The 19922-nt window shown below is 37.8% G+C and overlaps 1 protein-coding gene and 1 long non-coding RNA gene across 4 annotated transcripts in view; both read right to left on the reverse strand.

The window, feature by feature from the left end:
* LOC122536318 (colorectal mutant cancer protein) overlaps window positions 1–19922 on the reverse strand; it is a 78222-nt gene that overhangs the window by 14886 nt on the left and 43414 nt on the right. The gene's annotated exons all lie outside the window — the stretch shown is intronic.
* Window positions 4363–19922, reverse strand: part of LOC122536321 — a 19397-nt gene continuing 3837 nt past the window's right edge. The window contains exons 2-3 of the long non-coding RNA XR_006308372.1: window positions 4703–4910; window positions 4363–4559 (exon numbers count right to left, since the gene is read on the reverse strand). This is a non-coding gene — a long non-coding RNA (uncharacterized LOC122536321). The remainder of the gene's footprint in view (window positions 4560–4702; window positions 4911–19922) is intronic.

Consider the following 19922-nt stretch of genomic DNA (forward strand, 5'->3'; position numbering starts at 1 on the left):
GCATAGTAAAGGTTTCTTTTAAATGATCAACGTGTAAGGAAAATGTATGACCTGATCGAAATTTGAAACGAAGACACTGATAACTTTGATACAAAACAAATGACGAATAATCCATTTTATATCATGCAAGTGTTATTACTATTCACTTTGTAAACTTGATCAATTGTTATATTCAGCGATATTTGACGATTATATACAGCGATATAAAATTTAGTGATACGGCCAGCAGGAGAGTCAATTTTGAAATGACGTTGTATCCAGTTAACAAATTTTAAATGACCGGCGTTCAGCTAAAGAATTTGAAATGAACGCAGGACTATCGATCGCGAATGTGTTAACGAAGAATATTCCAAGTGAACGAGGAGTTTCCATTATTTTGACCAACCCCTGTATAATAATGAACGCGGATTTCATGCATTTCGAGATTTTCATGAATATTTTTACGAATATGATCAAGGAACAGAGATTAAAAAAGATTTGTTGTATCTACTATACAGGGTGTACGCGTTAAGTTTTATCACCAGTTTTTAGACACTTTCGGTAGTGCGATTGAAAAATGTTTCAAACAAAATTTTTTTAGTATTCAATGGGCTACACGTTTCCCATATTTTTAAATCCCAAGAAATGCTTTTTGCGTAAAAAAGTCAAGGTCACCTTGACTTGATTGAATGGCACCATATGTTTTTGATATCATAGGATTGTTGCTGATGTCGAGAACGAAAACAGCCAGCGTAAGTCAGTTCAAAGTATTATACTGTAATGTAACGTAATGTTCAAAGTATTATACTGTAATGTAATGTAATGTTCAAAGTATTATACTGTGAAGTATACTATACTATAAGTATAATTCAGTGTATTATAACTGTATGATATCAAAAACATATGGTGCCATTTGAAAGAGTCACCTTTTACGTTTAAAAGTATTTTTTGAGATTTAAGAATATGGGAACACGTAGCCCACCGAATACCAACAAAATTTTGTTTGAAACATTTTTCAATTGCACTTACCGGAAATGCCTAAAAACTTAACCCGTTACACCCTGTATATTATAATATACCCCATTTTCGACACTTTGTTTTATATCACATCCACTGGACGCGCATTTCTGTAACCTTCAATTTTCCACAGACGCGTGAAATCCTACTCCGCCAACGAAATTTCAAGATTCTCCGCGATTCGATGTTTGAATAATTTCACGTTTCCAACCGAACAGCCCCCCTCAAGATCAATGTTAAAATCTCACGCTAGACGGATCTAATTGTAAGAGGACACAGAGAAAAGGCAATCGATCCAAGTATATATGTATGTATGTATGTATGTACGTGAACGTTTGGTCCAAACATCGAGGACGAGGAAGAGGGAAATCAGACAGTGATGGACAGACGGCGTAGCCTGGTCTGGTGATTTGACGGAAAATATGGTATCGGACAGAAGCGTCGAGGAGGGGAGAGCCCGAGGTGGAGGTGTCGGTGCGGGACAAACGAAATTAAGGGGTTGGGAAAAGGGGGGGGGGAGGGACAGGAAAGTTTATTTGAAATTCCTCTGTGAAATCGATCGTCCGGTTGGTTAGCTGCGGCTCGTCCGCCGCTGCTCTATTCCTGCCGGATTAAAGTTTAAAGGGCAGTGCTCGATTCTGCATAAGCTCGCGGAGAGACAGACAGAGGGACGGAGGTCGACAAAGACAACGCCAGACGAACTGAATTCAGCTATATAGACCGAGGGGTTGACTGTGTTCAGATAGATAGAGAGAGATAGAGATAGAGAGAGAGAGAGAGAGATAGAATAGCTCTGGGGGTGAGCAAGAAGAACCGAGACGCAGAGATAGATATGAGAGGAAAAGACAATCTAAACGTGACGTGTGGAGAACGAGAGAAGACGGAGAGGGATAAAAAATGAACGAGCCGTTTTCGGTGTGAATGTGGAGAGGAAAGTGGTGAGAGTGAGGGGAGGAAGAGGGTGAAAGAGAACCGGAAGGGCAGGAACACGTCGTCCTGTTCCTGAGAGACGGATCGATCTCGATCCATTCTCTTTCTCTCTTTATCTCTTTCTCTGTTCCCAGTCCCCCCTCTCGAGTCGAATACGACACCGGCAAAAATTACGGAACTCCATTATCGGGTGTCGAAATGCTTTCTGCCTGTGGCGGTAGGCTTGTACCTTGTTTCGTTAACGCGTTCGATGACACGCCGACGAATCTCGCCGCCTCTTCCTCGCGTTTCTTTCCTGCCGTTTCCCCCGTTTCTACTGTGCCGAGTCCTTTTGATCAATAACGGGGGGGCAAACCAGTGAAAATTATTCCCTCCGATGGGTTGTTCTCAAATGTGTTTCAATTTGGTTTGAAGCGACTCGATCGATCGATGAAGCAAAGTCTGTATGAAGGACTTGAACGCGATATAGAAGATGGGATAAATCTTGAATTATCGGCTGGAACAGCTGCAATCGTGAATTGGCACGTAAAGCTTCGGGCAGAAGGGGTTCGTGGAATGTAATATTTAAACGCGAGTGTTCCACGTCTTTTATTGCTCGTTCATTAAGCCTGGCTGAAGATTGAATCGAACGATCGTGGATGGGTGGGTTGATGAGGTTAATGAGACGGTTGAACTTTCAAATGAAGTTTCAATTCTTTCACGCTTCACGCCTGTACGTAACACACTTTCGTAAATTATTGTCTAAATGAACGATGAATATATCGGTTTTTGATTGATTCATGATATATTTTAACGAGAAATTGTTTCATTCGAACGAACAGTTAAGCTTCTATGTATAATAGATTGAATCTTAACTTTCTAAGTAATATTATCACTGTCCCGTGCAACGTACGTGATGTTTTGATACGTATCACTTTTTTTTATTTTTCTGTATCTTATTAAAAAAAATATCGTCAAATGTAACTAACGCAATTTACAAAATTATATTTACATTTTATTGCAAACTGTAACGTTCGAGGCTCGGACAATGAACGTGTCAGAAGTTACTAAACTATGTAATTACTAACTCGTTGATGATAAAATTGAACTTAACTTCAAACCTGATCTCCACCGATCGATTTAATATTAAGATCAATTTCCAGAAGTTACAAACGATCAGAAGTTACTGACTAATTTATCATCGACGAAATTGAACCTAGTCTCAATTTGATGTTGGCTGATCAATTTAAAACTAAAACACTGAGATCAATATCGACGCAGACATGTTTCGGATATTACATCATTCAGATTAAAAAAAAAAAAAGGAAACTCTATGGAATCAATCGATAATGAAAACTACTGCGAAAGAAATTCCCGTCTCTTATCCATCGGATAAATAATTGTTCGAGTCACGCTATTCCCCGAAACTTGAATCCCAAAATATACTGCTCACAAAAATTAGGGGATATGTTAAAATGAATATGAAGCGATAACAAAAGAAGCATTTGATTTTTTTTCATTAAACAAGACCATCAGAAAAGCAAACGACAACTGAAAGAAAGTTGTTACTTTGGAAATGACGTGCCACGCACGTCCCAAAATTGCAAAATTTTTTCAGTTTTAGTATAAGTATATTTAAGTATAATTCAGGCGAAACAAATAATAAATTTATTACTTCTCAATAATTTCTATCCAATGATGTCATACCGACGAGTTCAAAAAGAAAGCGACGAATTATCGTATACGGTTTTGGTCACTCGTTATGGTCCGCAATCGTGGTTAATCTCTTACGTTGGAATGACGTGCACGTCGAGAATCTTTTGTCCCAAAATTGCAACATTTTCTCAGTTTCAAGTATATTTAAATGTCACCCAGGCGAAACAAATGATAAGTTTATTAGCTCGTCATACCGACGAGTTCAAAAGAAAAAGAAAGCGACGAATTACTGTATACGGTTCGGTCACTCGTTATGGTCCGCAAGTCAGTTGCCAGCGCAAGGGGTTAATAAAAAAAAAAAAATCAAATGCTTCTTTTTTATCGCTTCACATTCATTTATGAAATGTCCACTAATTTTTGTGAGCAGTATGAATTTCGTGGATGATTCATCCGTTGTCTGAACTTACGGACTCTTGCTGCTTCTCCCTGTGACTAGCTTCGACCTGTATCGGGACGGTTCTGTCGGAGCTATGATCAGCAGGGCAGCAGAGCCACGACCTAGACCTGGTTAGTCCTTTCGGTTCCTCTTCCTCCTCCTCGGCGTCCTCGTCCTCGGTGGTGGCGCAGTGAACGTACACCAGGTCCCTTCGCGGGGCCGTATCCAGGATCTCTTTGCCCGGCGCAGAGACATGACTCGGCTGCACGCTGTATCTCGCCGTTTGTTGACAGTGTTGCTGCTGTATCTGCAGCCTTTGCTGGTGGTGCAATCGGTCCACGTAGTAACCTGGCTCCGCGGAGCCATTGTTCACGGCCACGGTGAAACCCGCCACGTTGCTTCCGCTTGTTCCTCCCTCACTGTAGCAGCATCTTTCGCTCGAACCACCAAACTGTCCCCACGTTCTTTGAAACGAGCGCACCGACACCAATATCGACTAATATCGCACGACGATGCTGGCCGCACTTCCGCTTTTGTTTCGCGATCGACGCTAAAAAAGAAACTGCACAACAAGCCGGTTACACGACACGGTCTCTTCGTCACGGTCGGTTACGCGAGGCAACGCGACGATGGAGCGACTGGCCACGCGATATTACGACATCGTAGCGATCGGTAGTGGATTTTTCTCCGGTGTAATTAGGTTACCACTGGCGACCTCCTTCGTAAGAGAGCAATTCACTGGTTCGTTCTATCACCCGGTCTGTGATGGATTTTTCTCGTCCGAAGATAGATGTTGAAGAGATTGCACAAGAGTGGTGTAAGGATCGATCGGTTATCGTGTGGTTACCGACCGACCACCGTATTATTGACCTATCCGACTCGAAGAATTTTTGTGTCGATTGAAAGTAACTTTCTAATAGGGTAAGATCATTTGGATCAACTGGTATTCAACATTTTAACACTGGAACTACCTAAAGTGGTCGAAATGACTAATTTGTCATTTCCCATGGAAATTTTGCATACACTGTTCATAAAAATTAGGGAATGTTTCAAAATGAATCTAAAGCGATAAAAAAAGAAAAGTATTTGATTTTTTTTTTTATTACACAAAAACAACTTTCTTTCACTTGTCATTTTCTTTTCTGATCTATTGCTTCATATTCATTTTGAAACATCCCCTGATTTTTGTGAGCAGTATATTTGCGACAGTATATTACTAGATAGTGATTTTTAAGAAAGTATATTAACAGAAGTTTGTGTTCTTTATTGTATTATTAACTTTTTTTCGTACCTTGCACTTTAACTCCTTTGCCAAAAATATTATACTTTAGTCGTCGGCAGTTTTAGTGTTAAATATAATACGATCTCGCACGAATTTTATACAGAACCATCAACTTCTCTATACATATTTAGTAATTCTTCGTTAAACATTTTTCTCAAATGAAAATATGCAAAGAAAATTACTGAACGCTGCTTCCATTTACTGAAACGAATGCTACGTTCAACATGGATCGCAATTACTAAACCTGACACAAGCTGTAAATTTAAAATTATAGAACACCCTGGTCGAAGTTAATCTCTTGTGCCACGCACGTCGAGAACTTTTTGCCCCAAAGTTGCAATATTTTCTCAGTTCTAAGTATATTTAGGTATAATCCAGGCAAATAATAAATTTATTACTTCTCAATAATTTCCGAAAATCCAGTGATATCATATCGACGAGTTTCAAAAGGAAAGCGACGAATTATTGCATCTCGGTTTGGTCACTCGTTACGGTCCGCAATCAGTTGCCAGCGCAACGTGGTTAAAACACGGTTGTTGCCCGTAGATTCTCTGTCACGGTCACGCTTTTCAATTCACCTGACACTTCCACCACCGGTTCTAAATAAAGAGACTTCTGTTCCAGAGACAAAGAGAAAAAAAAAAAAAAATACGTCGTCCTTTCTTCTTGTCCTCTCGAGGAGGAAGCTAGTTCTCAAACGTTTCATGGTCCGACACGCTCGACGATAAGCGGTCAGAGGCCGGCAACGCGTTCGAGGATCGGGGGAGGGTAAGGGAAATGACTGTCTGAACGCGATTCCAATTTAGAGCGTGAAACGCGAAAATCGTAGCCACTAATTATAATTCGTTGGCTGAGATTTTTCCGCTTTGGCACGTGTCTCGTTCCTCGTGTTTCGCGACCGTGTGCAGTCGACACGCACGCTGATTTAGCCATCGAAATCGCGGAAACCAGCTCGAGCACCGGCGCTGAACGCTTAATGGCGTGAGATTTACGGGCTCGAGTCTTTTTTTTCCTTTTTTTCTTTTTACATTTTCAACGTGTTTAACGAGCACGGCATTCCGGGGTTTGCTCGTTAACTTGTCATTAGTGGCCCGGTCAACGCTGGCCTTCGATGCTCTCTCTCTCTCTCTCTCTCTCTCTCTCTCTCTCGCAGGTAGTTCGTTACGTTCTCAACATTTTCACGTTCGCCCGCAGCAGAATTCGTTGATTCAAAGCGGGCATTATCATATCGAATTTCTATTTCTGCTACCGTTGGTTCCGTGCTCAACAATGAACCGCGAATTGTTCAACTCGGCTGTTCGCGATAGCCGGTCAATTGAGGTTTCGAGAACAAAAGTGGATTAACCCCAGTGGTCAACGAACTATATAATGAGTCGAGTAACGTACTGGTAATGTGCCGCGGTTTTCGCGGTTATATTATATATTCAGTACCCTTTTTCAGTTGTGTAAATTAAAATACGTCACGTTTGCAGCGTAAGTATACAAATCGCTATTAAAGTCTAACTTTTCTCGTTTGACTAAATTTCATTTCGAGTGTTTGGTCAAGGACGCAAGAATCAGAAATAAATGACTGTAATATTTTTTTTTACCAGAATTATCGCGCATTTATGCTTGTCATTTAAAAGGAATCCTGAAATTCTTTTAGTCGAGTTATGCTCGTAGAATTGTGTTATTATACGAGAGTTGTGTCTGTACTTGTTATACTTTATTCAGCTCATAGTTTCAAGTTGAACGTCTGAAAGATGTTTCAAGAAAAATAACAACCCAAGAAGGACAATTCAAATTAATTTAAATTAATTTACTCCAATAACTTTTAAAAAAAAAATATTAAATAAAAATGGTCGAGTTTACTTTTGCTGTCGACGTCATAATTAGTCAAGCTTTTGATTGCAAAAAAGAGCGTCTTTATTTTATTGCATTTGCAATTTGTCGACTGTTTTAATTTCAAGGGACATCTCGAGGATTTCATTATTTGAGGAAGACCAAATTGAGAGAGTCATCATGGCGGATGTCAGTTTGTCTAGGACGGAAGTTGGTCGGCGGAAGCTGAGGGCGCTCGCGTCTTTTTTTCACACCGACCAAGGAATCGTGATTTTCCCTGCTCTATCTCTAAGAAAGAATCGCTTTAACGGGGCTACATTTAATGAACAATCGTCGGGAAAAATCTGACGTCTGGCGTTTCAACGTTATTTTACTAAAACGCTTCTCGCCGATATAAATCTCTACGAAATACGTATCTGCGTGTTCCGCGCTGCGTGAGAGAATTTTTTTTCAAAGTTTCTTGCGAAGAAGAAGAGACGAAGGTGCTGGTGTATACACTGGCGGACAATAGAATACATATGGCATTTTCAGAAAACGAAATTACATTTCACATTTTTTTTTCTTTCACAAATTTTATAATTTTCAAGCAACTCAATTTCTTCTTCTTCTTTTTTTTTTTGAATTTTCAAAATAACTTTGCGAAGGGAAATGTCCTCTTTACAATGACTTTTAAAAAGTTAAAGATTTTTGTACTCCTTATACGAATTTCTGGCTAAATCTCGTTTCTCTAAAAATTATAAGTTCCTAACAAAGAAACAACGAATTTGACATCCACACAATCAAAATATATAATAGCACGTGCAACAAAAGACATATTCAGCGGCGATCAATGTGGATTTGAACTCGGTTTCACCCGTTCCTAGATGAGCCGCAATGGCCACGCTAATTGAATATGTATTTCGAGCTGACTTGGTTAATAATCTCGTCATTAACCTACTTAAAAACGTTCTACATAGATATATGTTCAATTTTTCGCCGGACGTAGTAAGTATAAAAAGAGAAAGAAACGAGCTAATTGGTCCGTATGGATATGCCCATTGACATTTAAATTCAACAGCATCGAACAAAAACGAATAATAAAACAAAAGCCGTTTATATTCTATCGAATTTTCTGTAATTGGCGTTCAACGAGATTTTTAGCATAATCGATCGCAATCTCGTAATTAATGGACAGTTTGTGGTAAGCCGCGTGTATTATTTATTCCAATCTAATTAATTAGTTAAGCATCAAAGAACATGGCGTACAATTTAAAAAAAATAAAAAATATCGTATGCAATTCAGTTTTCTAAAAGTGTGCTATATTTCCTCGTCGTTTAGACTCTTGAACTTTCTTTTATTCACCACATACTAACCTTCATAATACATAAAAACATAATAATAAAATGTAACGTAATTAAAAAAATGGAACATAGGTCAAAAATTATTTTACTCGTTACAGAGTTGTATGTGTTACAGTGAGTACTTTTGCGTATTTTTTGAAATGCATCAGCGCATTTCTCACAAATGCATCAATAGTCAAAAAGTCTGTCAGTCGGATTAAATCACGATTAAAATTCGATGAACTGCGATTTGAAGTTTAAAGCCTCGTATAATCTTAGCATTTGAATGGAAATATTAAGCAAATCCTTGTCACTTTCTTTAATAACCACTTAGCGTTAAAACTCAATAATGTAAATTAAAACGTCAATAATGTAAATTAATCTCAAAAAAAAAAAAAAAAAAAAAAAAAAATAAAAAAAAAAAAAAAAAAAAAAAAAAAAAAAAGGAAAATTATAAACTATAAACTATAAAATAGTAATGTAAATTAATCTCAAAGAAACAAAAAAATGCAAAATTATAAACGAAATATTGCGTTAATATAAATATCAGTGTAAATTAATCTCAGAAAAAAAAAAGGGAAATTATAAACGAAATATTGCGTTAATATAAATATCAATGTAAATTAATCTTAAAAAAAAGAAAAAATAGAAAATTATAAACCATAAACTATAAAATAATAATGTAAATTAATCTCAAAGAAACAAAAAAATGCAAAATTATAAACGAGATATTGCGTTAATATCAATATAAATTAATCTCAAAAAAAAAAAAAGAAAATGGAAAATTATAAACAAAATATTGCGTTGATATAAATATCAATGTAAATTAATCTCAAAAAAAGAGAAAATGGAAAATTATAAAACGAAATATTGCGTTAATATAAATATATCAGTGTAAATTAATCTCAAAACAAAAAAGAAAGAAAATGTAAAATTATAAACAAAATATTGCGTCAATGCCAATGAAGTAATAACAACGGGCGTCCATTGGTTACCAAGTGTAATTGGAATTTAGAAAGCTGCTTAATTGCTCCGCTAGTGTCTATCGATTCTCGACGAGATTCTGGCGGGACGAGGACGCGGCGCGAAACGGCCGGAGAGCGGCGAAATAAATTAATTGCTCGACCGGCAATTATGAGAGGCGAAAGAGGGGAGGGCGATGATTTCTGTCTCGGGCCTAACGAGGCCCTTATTGCCCCGACTGCAATTAGTTTTTACGCGGGGCCAATGCGATCAAAGCGGCTGCGATTACGCAATTTTCTCTCGAGGCTCGCGGTGTATCAGTGCCTCTCGCTATAACATTATGCGCATAGTCCGCGAGTGAAGTCAGCGAGATTCTATGGAACGATTTCAAGGATGAAAATCGAGAACGACGAAGCTGCAAAGTTTTGTCTTCGAGGAGCAAAGTTGGAGTTGAATTACGTGCCAATAGCTAAGCGATTGTTCAATTATTCAATAATTATTCGACAGCAAGATCGTAGAGTGACAATTTGACAATGCAAGAAATACATGTTCGTACAATGTTCATCGTTCGCTTACTTTCGTAATTTGTATCAACCCAAGATGATAAGTTCCGAGGTATATTTAGAAAATTGTCTTCGTAATACATCATCGGTTATACTTCGAATAAAATTTTATTCGAAGAATTTATTCGAAATATTATACGAATAATTTTATTCGAATAATGCCCAACTCTGCAACAAATCCCAATACGTTAAAAACTATTACACGCGATGATTCAAATTAAACGTTGATTCATGAAACAATTTTTATATTTTGATTAACACTTTATAAATTTTAATAATCAATTAATATTTTTAAAAATATATCTAATATTTAAATTATATAAAATATTATATTCGATTAAATATAATTAAAAAAATATAATTATCTTTAATGTTTAAATTATATATATAAAATATATTTAATATTTAAATTATATAAAATATTATATTCAATTAAATATAATTAAAAAAATATAATTATCTTTAATATTTAAATTGTATAAAATATTATATTCAAAAATAAATATAATTATCTTTAATATTTAAATTATATATATATAAAATATATTTAATATTTAAATTAATATATTCAATAATTAATATTTATGATTCATTTGACTCGAAGTTGGAAACTCGCGGAATCTCCGAAGTCTCGAACTTGAATCGAGGCAACTCCGTCCTTACCCCGGTGTAAATGCTTCCTAATTCCAACCTCCTGTAACTGAATTCATTGACAAGAAACCGCGACGAGGAAGGTAATCAGAAGCGCGGAATCCACGGGAAAAAACGCCGAAATTCCACGCTGCTGGTCGGGCCAGGCGGGCGCGTTAATTAAACGAGTTAATTAGTCAAGGCGACGCGACCGCGCGGCATGCCGAGAAAACCGCGTTGCGAATTTAGTAGAGATGGCCAGGGCGTAGAGCGTCGGCAGATACCAATTATGGAACTCGCCTCTGTCGGGTCGGGACTTTTTACCAGGGAGGGGAAAATTGCGTGGCTGCGCGTGATTCCGCACAGTTGCGGGCCAGTTTCCGCGAGCCGGTTGAAAATTAATGACACGCGAAATCGACGGGAAATTGCGTCTATAATTTAAATTCAATGATAAAACACGGCACTGTTGCGTGCACTTCCGCGTGGCACGTGGGGCGTGTAAGGAAAAAAAAAAAAAAAAAAGGAAAGGAGAAAACGAGTCGGTAAAGCGCAAATATAATTGCCGAGCATTACTCGGTGCCTACCGAATATCACTCGTTACGATATCCCATATGCATGCTAATTGAAGCGCTCCTTCATTCTCTCGTTCTCTCTGCTTTGAACCCGCTACACGGTTCTTTGGATTAAGGAAGCATTTTGTTAACTTTGGCGAATTAAAAATTGAATTTGCGAGAGTGGGATTTCGCAACGATCTTATTTACGTTTCATATGAGTTTTTACGATCCAATGTACGTACGTACATTGCGTTTACGTTTCACGACACGATAATGCTTCGAAACTCGCGATAAAACTCGTTTATACGGACTTCACTCATTTAGACGATTAAATAAATCCAGTTGGATGGGCTAGTGGAAAGTATCGGTTATGTTTATTAGCGTTTTGTATGGAGATTTGAAGTTAAAGCTTGAGATCGAGATTAAACGTCTCTTTGTAACAGATAAAAATATTGCACGATATTATCAACCAAGAGTTAATCGAGACGTAAACTATCAAAGCGTGAAAGGGTTACTCGTAAATATCATGTTACGAGTTAACGCGATAATTATTCACGACTGATAATAATAATCTCTTGAAAATTTAAAGTTACGACGAATCTACAAATGCTTCGCAAATTTTCGTCGGAAAGGAAGCATCTCAGACCGGGTTTATTATGTTTCTCACGGTAGATGAGGTGTGTCAAGGGATAAATTCTAGCTGGTGATCCATTAACGCGTAACGTAGTTCAAACAACGTGTAAAAAAGGCAGATGACGAGAAAGGAAAGAAAAAAAAAAAAGGGAAAGTAGTGAGCGAGAAAGGCGAAAAGCAGCGAGTTTTAACAGCTGCGCACTGGCTTGAATGGATTAGCTTATCGTCTATCGTCGCAGCATATCCAGGGGACATTTACATTATGCTGACGCCAAACGAAGACCCTTCCCTTTTCAACGTTGCCATTTTCTCTCTCTCTCTCTCTCTCTCTCTCTCTCTCTCTCTGCCAAGTATGCTGTGCATGATTATCGCAAATTTGTCTCGTTGACTCACGCGTTCTCTTGTAAAAGTCACGATCAGATGCCTATCTTGATTATTAATTAACGTCGATTTCCTAAAAGGGAAGAATTGTCTTTGTCCAGCTGGCACAAGACGCTTTCTACTAAAGGAGATTTGCAAACCACAAACGTCAGTTATATCTTACTTTATTATTATTATTATTTTTCTTTAATTCTTTACTATTATTATTATTTTTCTAAATTTCAATATGTTATTAATTTCGTTAGTGTCGTTTATTTAAAGTACGCATTTATCACCTCTATCTCGCTCGGAATAATCATATCGTATAATTTTAGTTTCAGAGAAAATATAAACAAAATCTGATTCGAATCAACTTCGTGAGAAGTTCTGTATACAACTATAACGAGAATCCCACGAAACAACAATTACGCAACACCGTCAACGCGACAAAATTATTGCGCCAATATAAAATACGAAAAATAATCCGTGGTATTATTATTACTCTAAACCGAGGGTGGTATTAGTCGGACAATAACCGATTACAAAGAGATATAAATTTAACTGTAGTCCCAGCTGCGGATAAAAATAACGGCGATCGCGGAACGTGTATAATCGCGGCATGATTCACGAGCAGGGGTCCCGTAGGTCAGTGTTATCCTCCGGTGTTGGCGTATCAAGGGTGAAACACGGTCTACGTGGGTGGATATCGTATGAGTAATTAGCACGTGCAGACTGCCTCTCACGTACATAATCTAAATTCATTGGCACCGGTTTGTTGCACGATGATGCACGAGAATTCTGGCTAATTCGGAACGGTGTGAACGTCACGTATGCACCACGTGTTTATTGATCCCCTCCCCCGAGAGTGATTGGAGTTGCGCTTTACATCTGCTAAGGATAATGACCTGGTGCACAGATGTCTGAAGGGGTACTCGTGTCCATTGACTGACGTTCTTCGAGAACTCAAAGTCACTCGAAACGCGACGTTCCGTACAGTTTATAAATGGCCAGCTCGATGTTCCACGATTAAAATTAACTTGGACAATTTTCAAACGATCTTGGATAATCTTCAAACGTGACCTTCGACAAACTTGCAGCGATCTTGGACGAGTTCGTGCCTACTTCGAATGTCCTTCGAACATTTTTGAACCAACCAGCAGTTTCAAACTCGACTCGAATAATTTCTACACGACGAACAACGTTCGAGCAACGACGTTTGCGATTGGCCCAAGAATGATGAACTGTAGCTCGTACCGAGGTACGAGTTTCGAAGTTTCAAAGTTTGACTTCGCGCCCGATAAAGGCGACTTTTTTTCTCCCTTTATCAGGAAAACGGCGCGTTGCATTGGCGAAAGTGTCGCAGATAAGTGTGACTGGCCATACATATACACGTACAGCGCATGAAATTTTTCCCGGTGTTTTTGCCAGGATGTCTGTTATACTTCGTCGCGGCTGAGCAATTCAGGTTACGATCCAGGGCAATAAAGTTCGGTCAGAGTAGAGAAACGCGTTGTCGATACGATCCTCTTATCCACGATGGTTTATCACCAGCTTTTATGGCTACGTTTTTTTCACCGACGTGCTGTATAAACGCCCGTTACATACCGCCTGACGCTTCGTAACACCATTAAACGTCTGTTCACGATCATTACCAAGACGCGTGCAGCCCGAGGTGCTCGTGAACCGACTGAACGTGGCCAATTTCGACCGTTAATTTACGAGTTAATCGCCGCGCAGCGATTTACCAAACGTCGTTAAAACGTTAAATGTCACTCGACGTTACTTTGTACTTGCGCCGAGGATACGTCGTCTCTAGCGACTCAGACGCGCGAATTACGTTCTGATAATCGACTGTAAAGATCTTGAGTTCTTTTTTTCTTTTTTTTTTTGCCCTAATCGGACGATAACACGAGAATGATTTTATTGGAATTACAAAGGCAAGGCAAATAAGGGCAACTGTACCTATATTTCTGCTTTTAATGGTGGTTTGATGGTATTGTATTAGGTTCTGATAACGTATCACGCTTTTATCTAAGTTTACCTAGATTTCCCCCAGATTCAAGGAATATATATTTATTATGATAAGCTGGTAAGGCGATCGCGACTATATTTTTGCTTTTAATGGTGGTTTGATGATATTATATTAGGTTCTGAGATCGTATCACGCTTTTACCTAGGTTTGAGGAATATGTATTTATTATGGTAAGGCGATTGCTCTTATACTTTTGCTTTTAATGGTGATTTCATGATATTATACCAGGTTGATATTATATTTAGGCTTTTAGTTAGGTTTACCTAGATTTAGGGAATATATGTTTACTTTTTACTGTATTATTATACTATATATAAAATATATATTAAATATATATAATAAAAATTACTTTCTATTGTATTATTACACTATACAATAAAAAGTAAATATATATAATAAAAATTACTTTTTATTGTATTATTGTAATTAATGACGTGAAATTGTTAGCAGAAAAAAAAAGAACGCCCTCTGTGGTACTGTGACGAATGTATATCACGTATACAATATTCGTTCGTAAATCCATGACAAAGCGTTTGGTGTCGAATTTTACGTAACAATTTTTTTTCTTTCTTTTTCTGTGTAGATTAAGCCGTTTTTTTTTCTCTCTCTCTGCAGTTCAACCGTTCCAAATCCAATTTATATAAATGGAAATTTATATAATTCCAAATCCAATTTATATAAATAAATTTTACGTAAAACCGAAGATAAAGAAATCTGAAATGTCACATACAATGACCAATGATTGTAAAAGTACACGAAATAAACGGTACGCAAACATTTTATCTCGTTAAAATACAATTTTTCCACCGAGTATACGAGTATAGCGTCGTTCTTGAATTTTTCGCCTAGCGAGACTACGTTCTCTTTCGGAGAACGTGCCAAGACACAAAGCTCGCTCATCAGCAACGTAAAAAGGTGTCGTTGCGCGGATCGCTCAATTCCCTTCGGCAGGACGCTCCGTACCAGTAAGACTTGGCCCGCTGTTTTTCTTGACGAACCAAGCGGGTAAGGGTGGCGTGCGTACGACGGTAGAGAATCGGTGGTCGGCGGAACAGCAGGAACGCGGAAGGGATGCCTCGCGAGGAAGCCAGTTCGTTAAACTCGTTACCGATGCCTGAAATCGTTGCCCCGGAATGCGCCGCGCGATTTTTCTTTTTCCTCTAGGCTCTCGAGCCCGCCGTTTCTTCCCCTCCGCGCGTCAGCACGCCGAGGCAAACAAAAGCGCGTAACTCTCGCGACGATCGCAGACTTCGCGGGAAAAAAACAAAAAAAAAAAAAACGAAGAACGGCGCCGAACGAGGACACGAGGAGGGGCAAAAATTGAAAGCCGCGGAACGATGAATGGAATGGTCCGGGTGATTACGCTAATATCGCGAATGAATATGGAAATGGGGGAAACAAAGAATGCAAGAGCTGTATCTGAATATTCAAACTTTGTTGAACACCTGAGTGGAAAACACGGGGCAACGTGTACTGTCATAATGGTACCGTAAAAGTATGTTACGATATATATATATAGTAATTACGTAACTGATTGTGAGAAAATGTTCCGTGCAATTATAATCGAGAGCTGGATGATCGGAACAATTGGAAGTTAGACGATTATCAAAAAATGTGGAGATACGTTACAATATACAGTAACTATGTAACTGAGGAAATGTTTTGTGTATCTACTGGGTGGGCTAAAAATCACTTTCTACTAAAATAAATCCAGTAATTTTTTTATATTTTTAATTTGTGAACGCTCTGGCGGTCGACAATAATTTGTAAAACATAATGAAGTAATCATGTTATTATGAACTTATCAATAAAATTTTGATGTTTTATAAAAATATATATATATATATAAAATAAGTGGGAAGAAACTTGGATGACATGGATAATTGGAGGTTAGATGATTTTCAAAAACGTGAAGATACGTTACAATATACAGTAACTATGTAACTGAGGAAATATTTTGTGTACCTACTGGGTGGGCCAAAAATCACTCTCTACTAAAATCCAGTAATTTTTTTATTTTTAATTTGTGAACGCTCTGGCGGTCGACAATAATTTTTAAAACATAATGAAGAAATCATGTTATTACGAACTTACCAATAAAATTTTAATGTTTTATTAAAAAAATATATATATATATATATAAAATAGGTGGGAAGAAACTTGGATGACATGGAGGTTAGATGATTATCAAAAACGTGAAAATACGTTACAATATACAGTAACCATGTAACTGAGGAAATATTTTGTGTACCTACTGGATGGGCCAAAAATCACTCTCTACTAAAATAAATCCAATAATTTTTTTATTTTTAATTTGTGAACGCTCTGGCGGTCGACAATAATTTTTAAAACATAATGAAGAAATTATGAACTTATCAATAAAATTAGTTTTATATCAATAAATTTAGTCTTATATTTTGATGTTTTATTAAAATAAAAATATATAAAAATAGGTGGAAAGGAACTTGGACAATTGGAGGTTAGACGATTATCAAAAATGTGAAGGTATGTTACAATGTACAATAATTATATAGCTGAGAAAATATTCCGCGAGCTGAATGACGTGAACAATTGGAGGTTACAGACGAGATTATCAAAAATGATTTCACTTGTATATTTGCCGGGAAGTCGTAAGATAAAGCGATAAAGCGTAGAGTTACTAATTGCGGTACTCTGCACGCACCGTAGGCAACTATATATCAATTTTTCAAAGTTCAACGATGAGTTACAAAATCAAAGTTTCCAGAATGTAAGTAATTAATTACACGTAATTACGTTGGGGATCTGACTTAACATCGTCGTACTGTACAAGTCTGCATAACTCTTGATGCATCTCGAGTTACTTGTTAAAAATTTCAACTATCGATCGATTTTACAACCACGTCGTATCGTTTTCACGCGAGCAAATGAAAAGCAAAGCTAAAAGCGAAGCTAAAAAAAAAAAAAAAGAATCAGAAAGAGAAACCAAATGTTCAAATCTCGTCTCGCGTGGAAGTGACCCAATTCTTGATAGTGCTCGTTCGATCTCGAAAACAAATTCACCCGATGGAAAGTGGAACGAACGTACGAACTCGAGGAGAATGGCGATCCCGATGGTACGAGAAAAAGCTTCAACGAATGCTCCGATTTATATCATACATTGGCACGCGAACGATTAGATAAGTATGTACGAGGCATTGCTCGGCAACACGTGGTAAACATTAAACGGCGTGCATAATCAGTGTTCTGAGAGAAGCTTGTATAATCAGTCGGGATAGCGTCAGTCTTTTCTTGTAAGTGTAATTCAGGAAGCCGGTTAACGATTATGGCCTCATCTGCTGTTCAAGAGAGGGGAGAAACGGCGAGTTTTCAAACGAGACGATAAAAGGATCGTGGTGAAAAAATTGGGGCCATTTATCGTGTCAGAGCATAATCGACAGGAGAGATTGATTATGGAGAAACATACGGATATATAATGTAAGGAGTAACCTCAATTATATATTATCACTGTGTGCATTAAGTTGCAATGTAATGTTAAAACAGTCAAATACTTGCGCTAGTGCTTGAACAGCAAGGTATTGTATTATATTAATGAATCGTCGTTAAAAGAAACACGATAGAAAGTTTGTAATTGGAAAACTGATTTGTTGAGATATTTAACCGCCAGCGCTGGCAACCGATTGCGGACCATAACGAGTGACCAAAACCGTACACAACAATTCGTCGCTTTCTGTGAAATGAAACTCGCCGGCACGATATCACTGGATAGAAATTAAGTAATAAATATTTATTATTTGTTTCGCCTACTTCGTTTTACTGAAATATACTTAACGCTGAGAAAATGTTACAATTTTCGAACAAAAAATTCTCGACGTGTAAAAATTCTCGTTAATATAATTAATACATTATGTACGATAAACGATGAATAACGGGGAAATAGTCGACTTCTAAAATAGTTGAAAAATCTGAATAACGAGCAAGTTGCATTAAATTTGCATCAAAGATGCTATTACGTCACGCGATACAGATCAATAAATATATTTCTACTCGTGGCAATCTGAAATATATACCAATCCTCGTGCAACGAAGCGTTACTGTTTCGAAATTTAAAATCTAGAATTCTAAACTGATGAAAATCAATGGATCAAAGTTCGCTTCAGGCGAAACGCAGTGTTAACGAACCGGTACCGCAGATCGATATTTTTCGAGAGTTTCGGGTGCCGACGCGGCGTGATAGTGGTATAGGCGGTGCTCTAGCCAGACACAGAGTGGCCGCGGCGCCACGAAGCCGACAAAACGCGAGACGCGGCCTTAATAGAAATTAAATGAATCGTATTGTTTCCCAAAGTACGACGAACCGACGGCGGGTCGAATCGAAGTTTCTGGCGCGTTGCCAGCGCACAGCTCGCGATGACAAAACGCGCGAGGAGAGAGACAGATGTGGAGGGAAAGGGCACAGCGAACACGCACCTGTGTGGGATGCAGCACCGGCCTCGAGTCGTTAGTTTTTGAATGGAGCTCGTGTGTACGTGGCATTCTTCGCGACGTCGAGAGCCGTGCTTTTTCTCTCTCTCTCTCTCTCTCTCACTCTCTTGCCGGTCGTCTAACAAATTGCACTTGATCTAAGAACACAGGCTCAAACTCGTCGATGCCGCACGTACGATACTTCATTCGACGAGTTTTTGACGCCGGTGATCGAGGGTATCTACTGGATGATCGAGCGAGGCAAGATTCTTTAGACAGACGGCTTTAGAACTTCGACGACGTCGTCGAGTTTCAAATTTAACCATTAACAAACGAGCTATATCTAAAAGTTTGGAAGTTTTACGGGAGCTCGAATCTCACTTGGAATTATTTCTAATTTCTTAAAAATTCGAGAGACTCGATTTCTCAGTTCGAGTGAAATTTCAATCGGAACAAATCAATTTTTCAAGTTGAAGTATCAATTTTTTTTAGCGAAAATGTCAATTTCTGGTTATCTGTAATCGTTATACCGTTGAATGAAGTTGATTTCGTTTATAAACGATCGTATTTAGTAATAATCATTATCAACGAATTTCGATCGCTGATTTATGACTAAAATCATCTATATTTATATAAATTAATATACTAATAAATATATTACCTATATTTATATAGATGATTTTATATACAGGGTGTTTCGTAACTTGTGGGACCCACTTCGGGTGTTGATTGTACGCCTAAAAATAATGAAAAAACAATCATATAAATATATGTCCTACCTGTCTTCGTTTATGAGATATAATGAATTTTCTGTTTTAATTACTTTTACAAAAGATGCTCGAAATGAACCAGCTTGCATTTAAAGACAAGCTTGCACGCGTCTTGTCATTCATCTGGTTACTCTCTCTATCATTCCTGGTGTTTCTCGAATTTGTCGGAAGCCTTGCTCTATTCGATTTCGTAGTATTTCAGCATGTTCAATCGATGTTACATATACAATAGATTTTAAATGTCCCCACAAATGAAAATCTAATGGATTCAAATCCGGAGAACGAGCAGACCACGTAATAGGACCTCCACGACCGATCCATTTATTTGCAAAGTGTTGATTTAAAAATTGCCTAGCCACTCGGCTAAAATGCGGCGGAGCTCCATTATGCGTAAACCGCATACGAATAATCTAATATCGACTGGAACTTCCTTTAATATTTCGTGTAAACGCGTGTTCAAAAAATCAACGTATTTTGTGCCTGTTAGTTTCCCATCAAGAGAAAAAGGTCCAATTAAAAATTTATCAATTATTCCTGCCCATACGTTTAAACTA

The sequence above is a fragment of the Frieseomelitta varia genome, unplaced genomic scaffold, assembly GCF_011392965.1.
Source record: "Frieseomelitta varia isolate USP_RPSP 00005682 unplaced genomic scaffold, Fvar_1.2 scaffold_822, whole genome shotgun sequence".
In the NCBI taxonomy this organism is placed as follows: Eukaryota; Metazoa; Arthropoda; class Insecta; order Hymenoptera; family Apidae; genus Frieseomelitta; species Frieseomelitta varia.